The following is a 20,345-nucleotide window of genomic DNA, read 5'->3' as shown; positions in this document are numbered from 1 at the left end:
AAGGAGGCCAATGTTCCATTAACCCCTATTGAACAAGAAATTGAGAATGATAGGGAAACATGGCTTGAGAGGGTCAATATACACCTTGAAGGGCTGCTTGAGAAGGCCAATAGAGACAAGAAGATGCTTCGTCACATGGCCTACCACTATATGACCCGAAACAAAATATGCAATATAAGGATGAGGAAACTTAAGGCAAGGTTGAGGAAGGCCTTAAGGAGAAAAAAGGAGCATGAAAAGCTAAAAATATTGGCTAAGGCCTCACTAGCCCATCAAAGCAATTAATGAGGATGCCTTGTGCCAAATCTGGGCAAGTTTTGGTGAGTTTTTGTCATTTTGAAATTTTGAAATTTTCCAACACAGAAAATTGCATTAGGTGTGTAGCGCCACTGGCGCTATGCTTTTGACTGGAGCACTTTTTGGAGAAATGGTTTGCATATTTGGATTCAGCATGATGAGAACATCAATCCCTGAAATTTTCAGCAATTTTGGAGCAAATCTTGGTCACCTAAAGGTCAAAAAACCATCAAAAAATGACCTCTCTGCCTCTTTTTGGGCACACAAGAAGCAGCATTGGGAGATTCCACTTTTGAGGGGGAAAATGATGTTCCAGAAACTATACAGGGAGACCTTTCCAATGAGCTATCTTGGGCTCAATTTGGCTAAGGGAAAGGCCTCCAAAATCACCTGAGAAGTGGTGCTTGCACCTGGTAGGTGGCACTACGCATAGAACCAATTTGCTCAAAAATCCAAATTTCACCTAGTTTTTCTACAAGTTGACTTTTTCTCTCATCTTGGATGAATTTATGATTGTAAATGATGCTATTCTATGTAAATTTAATTGTAAAATTACCTGAAATGGTAGATTCATCATTTTGTGGTGGTTTGGGGGTGAATGAATTAGTTTCCATGGTTTTAGAGGCAAGTTGTTACACTGCGTATATTTGTATTCCTAGTTTAGATATGGTTGAAACAACCCTTTATCTCTTTATTTTGACCCCTGATGGCTAGAATAGGTGGTTTTCATGTCTATGTTATGTATTTTCTTCCTAATTGGTAAAGGTTGGACTCTTGTGGATTCTTTGAGCTACAGTGTACATCTCTACAGCAGCTTGGCAAGGAAATAAACCGGGATTTGTAGCTATTTTTGTGGGATTCTTGTGGTAATGCATTTTTGCATTGTTTCTCCTTCTATCATTAGTTTCTCTCATGTGTTATATGTGCCAAAATTTATTTCATTCTTATTAACTAAATGTAATCAAGATAGATAGGTGGAATACATTGGTAACAATGCTCAGCCTTGGGAATACATTTATTTTTTTATGTTTTTAGCTGTCTGAAGAGGACTCATGATCCTTGCATGCCCTCCTTAGCTCCTCACCAGTCTTAGAACTACCATCTCACTCAATTCCAATTGCCAAAACACCTACCTACCTTGCCCCACAGAACACCCTACAATTCTGACTTGATTTCCCGGACCCAAAGATGCCTACTCCATTTAATCAAGCAAAAAAAGCATCAAAATCAACCAAAAACCCTAGAGCTACTATACCTAGCCTAAAATCCATATTTCATTCAGTCATCTCAACTAATATTGGCAAAGAGAGAGCCCTCTCCTGACCTAGTAGGGCTAGCTACCAGGTTAAGTTTGGTTTGTGGTTATCCTAAGATTGCCTCCCTTTAGCCTGAGGTCGATCTAGGCTCTAACATAGTGGCGACCATATTGGGGAAGAAAGACAAATCACCCCAGTACAATTGAGAAGTTCTGAACTTTTGGATGATAAGTTTATAATTCATTAAGCTGAAAAGTGGAAAGTTGTAAAGCAATATCAAACTTTTGATAACTTTGAACACACTAGCTTCAAGAAGATACACCAGGTCCAATCCCGATCCTGATCCTCCTCTCGTATTTGAAAATCCTAATCTCATTTCAAGGATAATCAGACAAGAAAGTGTATCAAGTCCTAGACCGGTTTTCAGATCTCATTCATGCCCGATAGAGTGGTTGTTCCTTGAGGATCTTCCTTTTGACGAATACTTTGGTCTCTCCCTATTTAGAACCACATCTGATAGTGAATTGTTGGATATAGTCACAGACCCAGAATTCACCAGAGAACTTGAAATCCAATGAGCCAACTTGATAAGTAACTGAAATCTTCAAAACTCTCCTCAATCATCCATCACCATTGATCGAATTCCTGCGCTTTCTGATTTGGATTTAACATATTTTTCTTCATCATCAATTCCCCATATTCGAGTGAATCCTTCGACATCTCCGTTTATACCTTCCCTCCCTCATCAACCTATCATTACTCCTCAAATACCCATTATTTCTGCTACATCAACAACTCTTGTTGTCATAAATCCTCCTCTTTCTCCAAGACCAATTTCAAATCCGCCTCGAGTCATGGCTACCAGATATGCACCTCTCGTTTTGCCTCAAAATTTGGATGATATGCTCGTTGATTACCAAAGTAAAATACCTATGTTTGATGCCACTGAAATGATCACAATGCAGCAGCATGTTGATAGGATGAACGACTTCTTTGATCTTCATGAGGTAGATGCCAAAAATGTGTCCATGAGGTTATTTGTGCAGAGTTTTGGTGGCGAGGTCCAAAAGTGATTTAGAGCATTACCTGCAGGATCTATCAATACTTTGACAGTTCTTCATAGAAAATTCTTGGACCGATGGGAGGTAAAGAAAAATCCTCTCCAAATTCTATCCAATTATGAAAACATTAAAACAAATGTAGGTGAAAGTGTCCAAGATTACTGCGTAAGGTTCAATACAATTTATAATGCTATTCCAGCTGAAATTAAGCCACCAATGGGGTTAGCATTGATCAAATTTCTCGATGGCGTTGATGCTAATATGGAATATCAGTTGAGAGAAAGAAATCCTACCACACTTGAGGATATGCAGAAGAACGCAGTGAGTGTAGAGGAAAATCTGCTGGCCAAAAGAGCAAGGATGAAAACTAAAAAGAAGGTGACTGTAAAGAAAGAAGCATATTCCTCAGATGTTAAGGCAGATCATATACTCCAAAAAATTGAGAGATGTTTGATCGATTCACAATTGCAGACAAGCCTGAAAACACAATCAGAAATCCAAACTTTAGAGGACAGCAGCAACCTTAATTCAAGATTAAACAAAGGGAGCAGAAGGCACAAGATCAATCATCACAGCAGCAAGTCAAAAATCCTTTGTAGCAAAACTATGTACATGGAATGGAGAGTGAAGATGATGATGATCCGATAGTAGAGGCAAACCATTTCTTTACTACAGATGGTTTTCCTATCTATCTCACGGAAGATGAAGAATATTCAGAGATCCCTAATGTGCAAAAGGATGAAGATTATATATTGGAAAATGAAGCAATTTTGGAGGATGAGTCAGATGATTATCAACGTGCATATATGAATGTATTGACAGCACAGTAGAAACAATATTCATTGAGAAGCAAAGATGTACCAATCAGCCCGGCTAAAAAGAGAAAGGAAGTGCAACCTAAGAATGACTCCTCGAACATTCAAAAGAAGGGGAAGGAGCCTGCTGATCCAACTTCCAGCAAAGTATCATCTACAAGTGAGAAGACCAATCAGCAAAGTGCAGCAAAGGAAAATTTCGAAAAGAATGACCCTCCAGTCAAAGAGGTAGATAAAGTTTCAGCTTTTAGTTTGGAGAATGAGATTGCTAAGTTAAAAGTTTCAATTCCTTTGACTAAACTGATGAGGAACAACAGTTATAAACATCAAGTGTCCAAAATTTTGAACTTAGATCCTTTATCTGATATGGTCATGTTGAAGCCCTGAAAATCGGGTCTACAACAAGGGGGATACCCGCCCGGTCCGAACCTTGGTTGGCAGCTCCTTTTCCGTTTAGTATAGTAGGTCCAACTGGGGATATAGGACCAGTTTTCCAATTTGTGTGTGTGTGTGATAACGATGGATATTTCTGTTTCTAACAGTTTCTAAATGGAATACTTCTACTCTAATTCTAATCTAATAATAAGGAAATTATATTCTAATCAACATAAATATGTAAATCTACACTAACCTGGGGTGTAATCTTTCCTTTATGCGATCTAAAATGATTTCAAACAACAACTGGTCATAAAGATCATTCAGATGTTATGAGAAAAGAGTTCAATAAAGATGAACCACTTCGTATAAAAAGTTAGACAAAACAGTTATGAAAAACATATCGTATAATGAGCTATTCATACACTAAGCATAAATAAATAGCTATCACCGTACAAAAGTGCCAAATGATAACTCAGGCTTTCATACATTAATATATAAATAACTGAACTAAAAATCACTCTAACACAAGGCAGAAATAGTTAAGAGATAGAAATACCATTTATAACTAGTCCTACTCATGAGCTTCAAGTGATAACGATTTATCTCTTCTTGATCAAATATCCACTAAGAGTACAAAAGTACAACATCAGTAGCAAATATCAAATGCAAACATCAATAAATCTTGTTCCATTCATTCATCAAAACCTCCACAGAGGGTACAGAAGTGCATCTTCTGGGGATAGTTTTTGATAAATTTCAAGACCCTTCTCTAAATCCATGAGAAGGGTTTAAATACTACTAACTAAATCTAAAAATAAATTATTACAAAAATATAGGATGCAGTTTAAATGACCGTCCTCTTTTCAGGAAAATAAAACAAATTTAAACTAAAATTGAATCTAAAATTAAAATACTTCTGTATTTGGTCCTTGAAATCGCACGCATGTAGCATCTGTTTGAGAAGAGTCGATTGGCCGACTGTCGATTTTAGCTAAGCTGAGAAAACATAATCAACAAGAGCTGGCACCATCTTTTCGGCTGAATTGATGATGCACTTAACAATCATCCACTAGCTATGTGGCTTTACTAAGTAAGCCCAGTAATAATCCCAGTTTAACCTGGTTAACCCTTGAATTTCTTGTGCCTTTTCTTGGGCCTTCTGTTTCCAATCTGCCTGTAGTTGCTGTGCGTTAGGTAAATATCCTGGAGTGGTCTCTGTGATCAAATTTTCCCTGTGCAAATTTTCATTTACACAATCAATAACACTGCTTGCTGCCGTGGCTACTCCTTCTGCTGCTTGCTTTGCCTCCCTGATTTGCTTGTCCCATTTGTTAAAGAGCATTTCTTTGTGGTTCTCATTAATCCTTGGTGCACCTGATCTTTTTCCTTCGTCTGTTTCTTGCCAAGCCAAATATTCATTCACCCATTTATCAACTAGATCATAGTCACTTCGTAAATCTACCACTTGATTAGTGGTTTTATCACTTATTTCACAATAATAGCTCCACTGCGATATCTTTTGGCCCAACGTTTCTTGTTGCTATATTAATTGTTCATTCAAGGAAATGAACTCTGTGATAAATTCTCTGAGTTTAGGATTGTCCTTGTGCATCTCCTGTAGATCATGTAACTTCTTTCCTTTTTCATCCAAACTTTTCTGATATCCTATTTGCATCTGCTGGAAGTCCTGCTGTAAACTCTCAAGCTGTTTCTGTGCTTCATTGTTGGCATTAGCTTGTTCCAACTGTTGTTGCAATACTTGTATCTAGTCTTCCCTTTCTTTTAGCAATTTTTGTACCTCAGATGCTTTATCAATAGTTGCAGAGGCATATGCTCCTGCGACCTAAGATAGTTTGGTGAGATTCTCAGTAGGATTGCTAGTGGGATCTTGCCATAGGACATCTAATTGTTCTGTGTCTTGAGGGAGCATGTTTTCCAATTTCCTTTTCCTCCTCTGTCTTCTTACTACTGCTTTGTGCTGTGAGCTATAAAATACATCAAGGGGAGGAATTTCTTCTATTTTTAGCATAAGCTCAGAGGATGGGGCAACATGGATATGCTCCATATCTGAGACATCGCTAATTGCTCTTGTGACTACTTCTTTTGTTACCCGTGCATCGCTCACAGGTGTTTTTATGGTTTTCCCTTCAAGATTGATCAGGTCATTGAAGGTTTCCCATTCTTTATCTAGTTCAGTTGTGACTGGCCATGTTTGAATGACCAGAGGGGGAGGATCTCTTTACGAGGAGGCAAAAACCGATTGCTGTAGAAGTTCTGTTGACTGGGCAGTATCCTTTACTGACCCTTCGCTCTTATCTTGTTCATTTCCGGATCTTTTAGAATGTTCAAATGTTTCTTTTCCAAACTTGGATTTAGATCCATTTGTGCTTGAACTCCCACTAAGACTAACACTTGGAGTTTGTTCCCTTACGGGTTTTAGGTGTAGTTTCTATAAAGGAATACTGGCTAACCATCTTTCCCTGTATATTTTGAACTTTTGAAATTCTTCTAGAGAGAATTGCAATTGGGATGCATGCAGAATTTCTTCAAGTGTGCTTTTCTATTGGAATATATCATCAAATAAATCCTTTTCTCCAGAGAACACCTGTATCTTGACTGCAGTGGTGAAATTCTGGACAACCTCATTAGGGTCAAATGGTCTTTTTGAAAATTTGAATAACTATAAACACGTCATATTATTTACTTCTGTGAATGTGTGGCCTACATCAAATGGCGAAAAGGCCCCACAGGCTACAAGAAACTGCGGCCATATAGCCTTCTTTTTGTCCTTCAAATCTTTAGTTAGACCGCCTTCCCCATAGGTTTGATAGGCAATCTCTCGAGCTAACAGTTTATCAGGGATATACAAAGGTAGGACATGAGGAGAAGCAGAACTTCCAAATACCCTGACATAAGTAAACAATTCCTCCCCGAACCATCTTGCAATAGGGAGGATGTCTACCTCTGCTTCAAGAGAGCATCTGGGAGCATCTTTATCATACAAAATTCTGTACAAGGGCAGCATAATTCCATGACAAATCTAGTAAAAGTATGGAGTGAACTTAGAGTCCCATAATTATTTATGATAGACATGAATAGGTAAGGGGTCTTGAGTTGTCCACTTCCAACCCATTACAGGAAACTTAGAAACATAACATATTGCATCCATTACATACGCCGATAGGTAAAATCGAGGATAGATTCTCTTAGAGACAGTTCTTTTAGATCGGTAACTTACAATGGTCGTGACTAGATTTTCAGATAAGATTTTGGTCCAATCTACAATAGTGGAATTTGTGGCAGCATCCAATAACGGTAGCCATTCAGATTAAATTTTTTTGATATTTGGCATTCCAAACAATCTATAGAGCATGGAAGCAGCAAAGCAATATGGGGAGGTGAGAGAACCAGTACTGTACATACCATGTTTATCTTTCTTCAAGGGTTCGTCCCTCCTAGACCAGTCTTTGGTGGTTTCTGCCAGGTCCTGATTTTCTTTGGCAAATTTTTCCATAAACTACTTGTTATAACTTGCCTGTGGCTCCGATAAATGATACATGAGCCTTAAATCCTGTGTAATGAATGAGCCGATAAGTCCCTGACCCTGAGTTTTAAACTATCTGTTTCTAATTTCTGCGTTGTCCTGTATCCACTTCACTATGTCCGTGTATGGGAGAATTTTGGGCCTTGCTGCTATCCGGTGCAAGAATGAGCAAGCTATCTCTGTAAGGGATGCCTCAGAAGAACCATTTGAGCCCGCAGTAGCAACTACTTCCATTACTCTGGGATTCTCCTCTTCGAGCAGATTATACATGCCTTCCCACGTAGCAATTCCTGCGTCTCTATTACATGCCGTGTCTGTATACAGGGGCGCCATTTCCTTTTCTTCTGAGCTCAGGGTTTTACTTTTCTTTCCCATTTTACCCTTCGTATTGCTTTGTATTGGCTTCCGTTCTCCATTCCTGCGATTCACAAGTGAAGCAAAAATGAATGAAAAGGAAGGGTGATAGGAAAGTTTTAAATGCCGCAGACACATCAAGTATACCACCTTACGTGAGATGATTTTTTCGATAAGCACGAACCCATATTCCATTAATAACTGACAACTACCTTATTTATTAGCATTAAAGTGCATAACCAGGTGTCAACTTAAGGGAAATACTTTTCTTGAATAACATGCCCGAAATATCTGCGATGGATCGATTTTGCGATTTGCTTCGCAATATCGTAGATTGCAACATCGCGAAATTATAACATCACAAAATTGTAACATCGCAAAGTTGACTGCTCGTTACATCGCATTATCGCATTGTTGCTAATATCGCGAGATCGCAATATCGCAAATCGCCAGAATATTATGTATGCCAATCTTTGTTAACCTGTTTTCTGCGAAATGCGATCTTGCGATCGGTGCCATCGCATATCGGCAAATTAACGAGTTTTGTTGTAAATTGTGTTGTATGCGATGCGATATTTCATTATCGCACATCGCATTCTCGCAATGTTTAAAATTCAGCTCATAAGGTGGTATCCCGCTTTCTTTTTTCGATGTGATTTTTTCTGAGGAAAGGTTTTATGTCTTACCTTATCATCAAACTTAGAATTTTATGAATTTTCAAGGGGGCTTCCTAAGCTTATGATGGTAAGTTTATTCGAAAAGGAAATTTAAACACTACTTTGATTTCTCAATTTTTTTGCTAAGGGTCCCCACTTATTTAGTATTAGGAATTATACTAAATAAGAAAGGGGGTTGTTGCTGGCCACAACAATTAGCGATTCACTTGGAAGAACCAGTTATCTCTGCTGCTTTTTTAATTTTCAAAACTTCCAAAACAGAAAATCTTTCAGAAAGTTAAACTTTATTATAAAAAGATAAAGTACGTTATGCTTTAGCCTGTCAATGATATTTTGTTTCAACTATTTTCAACCTTGATTATTTGTTGCCTCAAGCTAGTCCTTGTATTTACATCAGTCATTACTTGGTTTGTAAATATAAAACAAAGTCTTCTCTGTAAACCAATTTTAAATATGCTCATTTGTCGTAGGTAGAGCCTCTGCTGCCATCAGGCATTTATAGCCTCGACAGGGTTACCTGTTACCCAGCAATGATCATGTATCCTACTTAAAGAAACCTACAATTCTCAAAGAAGAATCCACATCCACACTTATTGCTTTGATTTGCTTTTTCTTCTTAAAGAGCAATGTCTTGGTTTGGTAGCCAATTCATGACACAGTCATTCACTGATTCATAACTTTGCTGAACAAGCTGGCTCGTGATGAGACCCCTTTCCTTTTGATTGCAACAATCTTGAGTCATTGCCCTGTTTTGGTATGCAGTATTGGCAAAGTCAACAAGTTATAACATCTATGATCATGATAAGCTGGCTCGTGATGAGACCTCTTACTCTTTTAAGATAAAGTGTATCCTTGGATTGTTCCTCTGAAAGTTGTGATTTCCTTAGTAGGGAAGAAGCCATTATTTCCTTAAGATAGCTCTGGACGACAATAATAGAGTTTTTGGAAATATTTGTTCTACAAAGAGTCTTTATTTTGTTATTGATACCTTTCATTGCACTGATATAAAACAATTTCTCACTCAAGGTTGTTTTCATCAAATTTTATGAAGTTGAAACTAGTATCATATCTAGGCTAGAGTTTTTAACTGTATCTTTCGATAATAAAGATCAATTTTCCAAAAGATTTGTTATTTATACAAGCGAAATATCAAAATTTGAAAGAGAATTGGTGTCTTTTTCATAAATGCCTATCGTAACCATTCACAACTAGTTTTATTATGAAAAGAAAAACAACTACTCTACAAAAATAGAAGAATATTCTTCTATGGAAAATATTTTTTAAGAATCTGACCATTAACAAGTAGAGAATCCCTCTTCCCTGCTAAATCTTGTAACATGAAGGTAGATGGACCTATGACTTCTATGATCTAAAAAGGACCAAGCCACATCCTTTGAAATTTTGTATGTTTTCCCTTTTCCTCATGAGCCTTGTCCCATTTTAAAACTAGGTCTCCCATCTGAAAATCTTTTCTGGATATCATATTAGAATCAAAAGAGGATTTCACTAATGCTTGATGATGAGTGTGAGTAATCTTAGCCTGTTCTCGTTGTTCTTCTAATTTAATTAATTCCAGCTACCTAAGTTGTAAAGAAGAAGTTGGTGCTTCATCAATATATTGAACCAAGGCTAAAGAGGGAATTGCCAAATGTGTTGGAAGAACCACTTCTTTCCCATACACTAAATTAAAGGGAGAAGTGTTGATAGAGGCTTTCTGCGTTATTCAATCCACCCATAAAGCATATATTAAAGAATTATGCCAATTTTTATGATTTTGGTCAATGGTTCGCTTAATGATTCTAATTAAGTTCTTATTTGTAGATTCAGCTAACCCATTCCCTTGTGGATAATAATTGGCCGAGTATTTAAGTTTGAAACCTCTTTTGAGTGTGAATTCAGTCATTTCATTACCAGAAAAGTATGATGCATTATCAAACATTAAAGCGGAAGGCAATCTAAACCTGGTGATTATGAACTGATCTATAATTCAATGATATTTTCAGCATTAGCCTTCTTAAGTGGAACTGCCTCTACCCATTTAGTAAAGTAACCTGTCGCTGTGAGGATGTATCTATGTTGTTTAGAAGAGTGAGGAATGATCTCACCTATTATGTCCAATCCCCACTGATCGAAAGGTTGTTCGATGGTAACTGGTTGTAGAGGCAAGGATGGTTTCTTTTGTCTCCCAGCAGCGGTTTGACAGATTTGGCATTTCCTTACGTAGTTGTGTGCGTCTTTGAATAATGTGGGCCAGTAATAGCCTGCGCATAAGATCTTATGAGCAGTGGTGTCTCCAGCGTAATGTCCGCCTGCAGGCCCATCGTGGAGTTCCTGCAAGACTTTTTCAGCTTCAGATTTCTCAAGACATCTAAGAAGAACATAATCATAATTTATTCTAAAAAGAATGTCATTCACAAGTTGATATTGTTTGGCTTTTAATCTTAGGGCTCTTTTCTTGGTATGATCGAGGTTTGAAGGGGCATATCCATTCTTTAAATAATAAATAATATCAGCATATAATGACTCAACATCGTTTAGGCTTACCTCATACACTTGTACCTCTTCAGATGGATTTTCGGGCATTAGCGATGCTCTTGTCAGTAGTTTGCAAAATCCTTGACCTTTTACAATATTTGCTGGTTTGATTTCTACGTCGTATTCTTGTAAGGCAGTAACCCAATTTTCCCTTTTCTCACCCACATCCTTCTGTATCAGAAGATTTCTTACCACTGGAAACGGTACGATGATCTTGGTATGTGTTTTGAGTAAAAAAGGTCTGAAATATTTAATTGCTTTGAAAATAGCATAAGCCTGTTTTTCCACATCTGAATAATTCAATTTAGCACCTTGTAAATTAGAACTGAAAAAAGCAATTGGGGCTTCCACCTTTTCTTGATTTGCTTGAGTGAGTATCGCAGCATATGATCTATATGAGGCAAATGTATACAAAATAAAAGGATCGGAAAAATTTGGAGTTGCTAAAGATGGAGCATTGATAATTGCTTGTTTGATCAGATTGAATGCTTCATGTTCATCTTGGCCCAATTTAAAATTTGCGTTCTTTTTAATCATGGCTTGTAAAGAAGACACAATTCTAGAAAAGTCTGGAACGAATCTCTTTACAAAGTTAATCTGGCCAAGGAAAGATTGCATGGCTTTCTTGTTGTGAGGTAGGGGAACTGCAGAAATTTCCTTGATTCTGTTAGGATCAATGTGAATTCCAGATTTTGACACTATGAATCCTAGAAGTTTTCCTTCACTTAATGCGGAAAAGGATTTTTTCGGGTTAAGCAAAATTCCATACCTTAAACAATGTTGGGATATTTGTTTTAAATCCCTGAGATGGTTGTTTCGTTTCTTGGAATAAACAGTAATATCATCCAAATATATTACCACTGATTTATTAACTAACCCTTTGAATGCGATGTCCATGGCTCTCTGAAATGTGGCACCCACGTTAATCAAACCAAATGGCATCTTTTGATATGCATATGTGCCCCACTTAGTTCTGAATGTCTTTTTTAATTGATCGTCGGGATGTACCAACACTTGGTTGTATCCTGAGAATCCATCCAAGAATGACATTAATTCTGAGCCCGCAACTGCCTACAGTATTTGTTCCATAGGAGGTAAAGTAAAATTATCCTTTTGGCAGGCCTTGTTAAGGTTTCGGAAGTCAATGCAGATTCTAATATCTCCATTTTTCTTTCTAACAAGTACCATATTGGAAACCCATTTAGAATGTCTAACGGGAAAGATTATTTTGGCTTTCAGTAATTTGTTGAGTTCAGTTTTGATCTGATTTTCTAAATTGGGATGGATCTTTCTTAATTTTTGTTGGACAAGTTTTTCATTATCGATCATTGGGATGGTATGCTAGATGATGGAAGTGTCATATGTTTTGAGTTCATCATAATTCCAGGGAAAGACGCTTTTGTATTGTTTCAAGAGACGGATATATGCTAATTTCTCTTCAGGGGGCTAGGCCAAAGCCTAGGTTTATATTCTGTGGTTTGGCATCAGTTCCTAGATTTACTAATTCATAATTCAAAGTTGAACTTTGGAGTTTTGAATTGGTAGATCTTTTGAATCGATCTTTCAAATCATAAAGGTCTTCTAATTTGACTACTGATTTAGGTATAGCATTGTTAGTACTATCCTGTAGCGATTGTTGGTCATGTTGGTCTTCGTCAATTATTTGATTGGTGTAGGATCCTTCAGATGTGAGAAAACTCACGATATCAGGATCGTCATTGAAAATCCTCCAATTGGTAATGTTATCAGGGATAGATGGTCTAAAAATTAACTCAATTGAGAATCTCTCAGGGCTAAAATCTTCTGAAGGAATGAGCTTGGAAGCTATGTTGGCTAAGAGGTTTGCGCTAGCATTGTGGAGTCTGGGAATTGAGGAAATATTAAATGCTATAAAATGTTCAGTCAGATCTTGAACTAAAGATTGATAATGCTTTAAATGACCTGATAAACAGTGTATAGTATTATGTACCTGTCTTATTACAATTTCAGAATCTCAGAAAACTTGCAGGTATTTGACGTCTAATCCGATTGCCTTGTACAAGCCTTGGACTAGAGCTTCATATTCTGCGGTATTATTGGTACACTCAAATTCGAGTCTACAAGTTAGCATGATTTTATCTCCCTCTGGGCTTACTAACACACATCCTGCTCCTGCTCCTTTATTAGACCTAGAGCCATCAAAAAATAGTTTCCAAAATAAAGATTTATTTACAGGACTATCTATAAAATTAATGCATTTAGAACTATCTGTTTGAGAAAAAATTTCCACTTGAGATAAAACAGAATTGTTGAATTGAGGCTTCTGTGATCCATATCAGGTTTATGAGAAATTCTTCGGCGTAAATCACAGGATAAATCATTTGTCGACGCGTTTCGAACCAACAAGTGTGGTTCATCGTCAGGACAAGTTGAAGAAACAGATCCAGCTTAGCATGTTAAATAGTCTGAGCAGAGACTCCAACGGCTATCTTGACTAACGGCTAATTTTGACTTTAGGACCAGAGTCAAGATTTAATTGAAGTTAGTTAATTAAGTGAATAAATAAAAATATAAAATAATTTAAAATTGTTAAAGGTTAGTTAGAAAGTTTTTAAAAAATTATAATTTGTTTTTTAATGGGACTTAAATAATAAGTATAAATATATAAAAGAAATATATACAAAGGTTAGTTAAAAAAAAAAAAATGAAATATACATAAAATTAATAATGAATTTTAATTACGAAAGTAATAAAAGGTAAATTCAAAAAAAAATAATAATAATAAAAAAATAAAAAATAATAATAATAATAATAATAAAATAAAAAATAAAAAATAAAAATAAAATAAATAAATAAATAATAATAATAAATAATAAATAAATAATAATAATAATAAATAAATAAATAATAATACTAAATAAATAATAATAATAATAATAATAATGATGATGGAAATTAAATAAATTAATGAATTAACGAAAATAAATAAATAAATAAAGATAAATAAATAAATAAATAAAAATAAAAAATAAAAATAATAATAATAATAATAAGAAAGCGAGGAGGAAGGAAAAAACAAGGCACCCAGGAAAAATGGTGAAATAAAGGGGGACCAATGAAAGCAAGAAAGGGCAAGATTAGGAAGAAAGGGTCGGGATCCAAGAGCTACTGATCTTCCAGCCGTCATCTCTATTGAGATTGCTCGGCCTTCTTTCAATTTCAATAGCTTCTCTGAATGTTCTAAGGAGAAGTATGAGCATTAAAATTTCCTAAGAAAGAATCTACTGAATAGTTACCTATGATGTTAGAATTGTATGCTACTGGTTCATTTTCTCCCTTAAGTTCCTTTACTATGTATTTCTGATGTCGCTCGCGTTCAACATTTATTTGGTTTGCTTTACCATTATAAGGTAGCCACATATGTGACCAGTCAGTTGCAAAGTATCCATGAAGTTTTTCTGACCAGTCTTTGCTAAGAATCAAGCCATAAAATTCAGGAATATCAGCAACTAAAATGTCGATAACTTGACATACCTTTCGGTTGGATGACAGCCTTATGTTAACCTGATTTAACTCGCCAATCACTTCAACTTGTGATTGATCTAATTGGACTATGCATACAGCAGATTTCTGTGGTTGAACGTTCAATTTTTCACAAATTGATCTTGGTAAAATATTCGATGAAGCTCTAGAATCAACTAAGCAATTATGCACATTTTTATTGAAAATTTCATAAGTAAGGAGAAATGGGGGAGTATTCGATCTCGATCTTCCTCCAATTAATGCGATATCATTTGGATCAACTTTATTCATCGTATTAGTTGGAGGTCTTCCCATATTGTGGGAAGCTTGAGAGATTACAACTGCTAGTAAAGGTGCAACTAGCACAACATGTAATTCTTTCAAAAGTACTTTCTGCTGGTGTTTTAACTTGCTCAATTCGAAAAGAGTAATATTGGCCCTAGTCTTTTTCATATCTTCTACAATATTATACTCCATTTCATCTGAAATGATTAGCATTTTAGATGGAGTAGATGTGTCTGTTTGGACTAGGCTGGTTTGGGTCGCTTTAGGTGATGTTTTCTTGGCTGCGACTTTATCCTTAGCCATCGAGCTTGCGCTCTTTGGCTTAGGTGTAGGATGAGGAGGATCAAGTTGATTTCTGCTACGAGTACTAACCAGGAATGCCTCTTGATATTCTTCATTTGGGAGGATGAAATCCCACATACCTTGTAACTCTACAACTTCTTCTTCATCGGTATGTTCTTCGGTAGTGTTTTTCTCTTCTTCTTCTTCTGACTCAGCATTTGAAATAGCATTAGGGGGTTTGGAATCAATTGAAGGATTTCTTTTAAAAGACCTATATGGCTTTTTATAAGAAGTTTCTGCCGCTTGTTTCTTGATGTCGACCATTTCGTTAGACATGGTCTTCAAAACCTTTTGTAATCCTTCTAAATCAAATGGATCTTTCAGTTGTTTTTTCTTGGGATCTTCTTTGAAAGAGACCTTCTTAGATTTTCGTTCCTCCATTGCATTTTTCTTTTCTAGGGCCGTAATACGTTTCTCTAATGCTATCGCTTCTTTCAAGTTTTCAACTAAGGTTGTTTTATTAGCCCTATTAACAAAGATTTCTAAGTTTGATGGTAAAGCGGTAATGTACCATTCACTTCGCACTTCTTCACTAGGCTGAGAAGCAGTAGGAATTTTGTTTAAAATTTTATTGAAACGTAAATTGAAATATTTGATAGGTTCTCTTGAATCGACCCTAAAGTTAGACAAGTCATTGATCAGTGTTGATGTAGACCTATCATCACCAAACTTCGTCAGAAATTGTTCTTGGAAGATGTCCCAACTAGTAATAGATCCAGATGGTAACGAGAAATACCATGATCTGGTTGTTCCTTGCAGAGTATAAGGAAAAATTCGAACAACAGCATCCTCATTAACAACTCCATTGATATTTATAGATAACATAAAGTTATTTATATGTTCTTCTACTAGCATGCCTGCCTCAGGATTAAACTTAGAAAGCCATTTTTTAGGATGGGCTGGTATCTGACTCAAGGGTGCAGGCATTAAGACTGCGCCTGGGTTATTCCATGGAGTTTGGGCCATTGTTGAACTACTGACAGAGGAAAGTGTAGAAGATGATCCTTGTGGTTGACAAGATGAGGATATTATGACTCCAGATGTGGGAGAAGGAGTTGAGGAAGTTGCAATAGGCTGATGGACAGTGATCTGAAGTGGAGGAGTGGATGGTTGACTTCGCAGTGAAGAGGTTGAGATGGATGATGAGGATGAAAGAGTCTCGCTATCGGATCCTTTAGGAGACTTCCTTGCTCTCTTCCTAGAAGGTAGAGGTAATTCGGTTGGCTGAACACCAAACTTTTCGCTCTTTAACCTGGTAAGAGGATGAGCAGGGTTATATTGCGAAGTCACGCTGCCTTGATATTTATCAGACTTTTGAGGAGATATTGAAAATCGCTGAAGTTTGTGGATCAAAGATTCAACTTCAAGAGGTTCAATAGTAGATTGTTCTGAAATATCAGGGTTTGTAGCAGCGGTTGTTCCTCCAGTGACTTCTAACTCTAGATTTAAGGTTTCTGAATGTGATGGAAAATTCGGAGGAGATGGTGAGGGCGATTTACTCCCAGAATGTTATTTAGATTTGGATTTTCTTGCCATTCATAGTTCGGAGCCCTCCTTCTAGCGCCAAATATGTTGAAGCCCCGAAAATCGAGTCTACAACAAGGGGGATACCCGCCCAGTCCGAACCTTGGTTGGTACCTCCTTTTCCGTTTGGTGTAGTGGGTCCGACTGGAGATACGGGACCAGTTTCCCAATTTGTGTGTGTGTGTGAGAAAGATGGATATTTCTGTTTCTAACAGTTTCTAAATGGAATACTTCTACTCTAATTCTAATCTAATAATAAGGAAATTATATTCTAATCAACAGAAATATGTAAATCTACACTAACTCGGGGTGTAATCTTTCCTTTATGCGATCTAAAATGATTTCAAACAACAACTCGTAATAAAGATCATTCAGATGTTATGAGAAAAGAGTTCAATAAAGATGAACCACTTCGTATAAAAAGTTAGACGAAACAGTTATGAAAAACATATCACATAATGAGATAGTCATACACTAAGCATAAATAAATAGCTATCACCATACAAAAGTGCCAAATGATAACTCGGACATTCATACATTAATATATAAATAACTGAACTGAAAATCACTCTAACACAAGGTAGAAATAGTTAAGAGATAGAAATACCATTTATAACTAGTCCCACTCATGAGCTTCAAGTGACAACGATTTATCTCTTCTTGATCAAATATCCACTAAGAGTACAAAAGTGCAACATCAGTAGCAGATATCAAATGCAAACATCAATAAATCTTGTTCCATTCATTCATCAAAACCTCCACAGAGGATACAGAAGTGCATGTTCTGGGGATAAGTTTTTGATAAATTTCAGGACCCTTCTCTAAATGCATGAGAAGGGTTTAAATAATACTAACTAAATCTAAAAATAAATTATTACAAAAATATAGGATGCGGTTTAAATGACCGTCCTATTTTCAGGAAAATAAAACAAATTTAAACTAAAATTGAATCTAAAATTAAACTACTTCTGTATTTGGTCCATGAAATCGCATGCATGTAGCATCTGTTTGAGAAGAGTCGACTGGCCGACTTCCGATTTTAGCTGAGCTGAGAAAACAGAATCAACAAGAGTTGGCACCATATTTTCGGCCGAATTGATGATGCACTTAACAGTCATCCACTGGCTATGTGGATTTACTAAGTAAGCCCAGTAATAATCCCAGTTTAACCTGGTTAAGCCTTGAATTGCTTGTGCCTTTCCTTGGGCCTTCTATTTCCAATCTGCCTGTAATTGTTGTGCATTAGGTAAATATCCTGGAGTGGTCTCTGCGATCAAATTTTCCCTGTGCAAATTTTCATTTACACAATCAATAATACTACTTGCTTCCGTGGATGCTCCTTCTGCTACTTGCTCTGCCTCCCTGATTTGCTCGTCCCATTTTTTAAAGATAATTTCTTTGTGGTTTTCATTAATCCTTGGTGCACCTACTCTTTTTCCTTCGTCTATTTCTTGCCAAGCCAAATATTCAGTCACCTATTTATCAACTAGATCATAGTCACTTCGTAAATCTACCACTTGATTAGTGGTTTTATCACTTATTTCACAATAATAGCTCCACTGCGATATCTTTTGGCCCAAAGTTTCTTGTTGCTGTAGTATTTTTTCATTCAAGGAAATGGACTCTGTGATAAATTCTATGAGTTTAGGATTGTCCTTGTGCATCTCCTATAGATCCTGTAACTGCTTTCCTTTTTTATCCAAACTTTTCTGATATCCTATCTGCATCTGCTAGAAGTCCTGTGGTAACCTCTCAAGTCGTTTCCGTGCTTCATTGTTGGCGTTAGCTTGTTGCAACTATTGTTGCAATACTTGTATCTGGTCTTCCCTTTCTTTTAGCAATTGTTGTACCTCAGATGCTTTATAAATAGTCGTAGAGGCATATGCTCCTGCGATCTGAGATAGTTTGGTGAGATTCTCAGTAGGATTGCTAGTGGGATCTTGCCATAGGACATCTAATTGTTCTGCGCCTTGAGGGAGCATGTCTTCCAATTTCCTTTTCTTCCTCTATCTTCTTACTGCTTCTTTGTGTTGTAGGCTATAAAATAAATCAAGGGGAGGAATTTCTTCTATTTTGAGCATAAGCTCGGAGGATGGGGCAATAGGGATATGCTCCATATCTGAGACATCGCTAACTTCTCTTGTGACTACTTCTTTTATTACCTATGCATCGCTCACAGGTGTTTTTATGGTTTTCCCTTCAAGATTGATCAGGTCATTGAAGGTTTCCCATTCTTTATCTAGTTCAGTTGTGACTGGCGGTGTTTGAATGACGAGAGGGGGAGGATCTCTTTGTGGGGAGGCAAAAACCTGTTGTTGTAGAAGTTCCGTTGACTGGGCAGTATCCTTTACTGACCCTTCGCTCTTATCCTATTCATTTCCAGATCTTTTAGAATGTTCAGATGTTTCTTTTCCAGACTTGGATTTAGATCCGTTTGTGCTTGAACTCCCACTAAGACTAACACTTGGAGTTGGTTCCCTTGCGGGTTTTAGGCGTAGTTTCTCTAAAGGAATACTGGCTAACCTTCTTTCCCTGTATATTTTGAACTTTTGAAATTCTTCTGGAGAGAATTGCAATTGGGCTACATGCAGAATTTCTTCAAGTGTGTTTTTCTGTTGGAATATATCATCAAATAAATCCTTTTCTCCAGAGAACACCTTTATCTTGACTGCAGTGGTGAAATTCTGGGCAACCTCATTAGGGTCAAATGGTCTTTTTGAAAATTTGAATAACTGTAAACACATCATATTATTTACTTCTGTGAATGCGTGGCCTACATCAAATAGCAAAAAGGCCCCACAGGCTACAGGAAATTGAGGCCATATAGCCTTCTTTTTGTCCTTCAAATCTTTAGTTAGACCGCCTTCCCCACAGATTTGATAGGCAATCTCTCAAGCTAACAGTTTGTCAGGGATATACAAAGGTAGGACATGAGGAGAAGCAGAACTTCCAAATACCCTGACATAAGTAAACAATTCCTCCCTGAACCATCTTGCGATAGGGAGGATGTCTACCTCTGCTTTAGGAGAGCATCTGGGAGCGTCTTTATCATACAACATTTTTTACAAGGGTAGCATAATTCCATGACAAATCTGGTAAAAGTACGGAGTGAACTTAGAGTCCCATAATTCTTTATGATATAGGTAAGGGGTCTTGAGTTGTCCACTTCCAACCCATTACAGGAAACTTAGAAACATAACATATCGCATCCATTACATACGCCGATAGGTAAAAAGGAGGATAGATTCTCTGAGAGACAGTTCTTTTAGATCGGTAACTTACAATGGTCGTGACTAGATTTTCAGATAAGATTTTGGTCCAATCTACAATAGTGGCATTTGTGGCGGCATCCAATAACGGTAGCCATTCAGATGAAAATTTGTTGATATCTGGCATTCCAAACAATCTACAGAGCATGGCAGCAGAAAAGAAATATGGGGAGGTGAGAGAACCAGTAATGTACATACCGTGTTTATCTTTCTTCAACGGTTCGTCCCTCCTAGACCAGTTTTTGGTGGTTTCTGCCAGGTCCTGATTTTCTTTTGCAAATTTTTCCATAAACTGCTTGTTGTAACTTGCCTGTGGCTCCGTTAAATGATACATGAGCCTTAAATCCTGTGTAGCGAATGAGCCGATAAGTCCCTGGCCCTGAGTTTTAAACTATCTGTTTCTGATCTCTGTGTTGTCCAGTATCCACTTCACCATGTCCGTGTATGGGAGAATTTTGGGCCTTGCTGCTATCCGGTGCAAGAATGAGCAAGCTAGCTCTCTAAGGG

The sequence above is a fragment of the Pinus tabuliformis genome, chromosome 4_1 (assembly GCF_031772625.1).
Source record: "Pinus tabuliformis cultivar Carrire ecotype Pingquan chromosome 4_1, CPIR1, whole genome shotgun sequence".
Classification (NCBI taxonomy): Eukaryota; Viridiplantae; Streptophyta; class Pinopsida; order Pinales; family Pinaceae; genus Pinus; species Pinus tabuliformis.
This window is presented reverse-complemented; position numbering follows the sequence as displayed.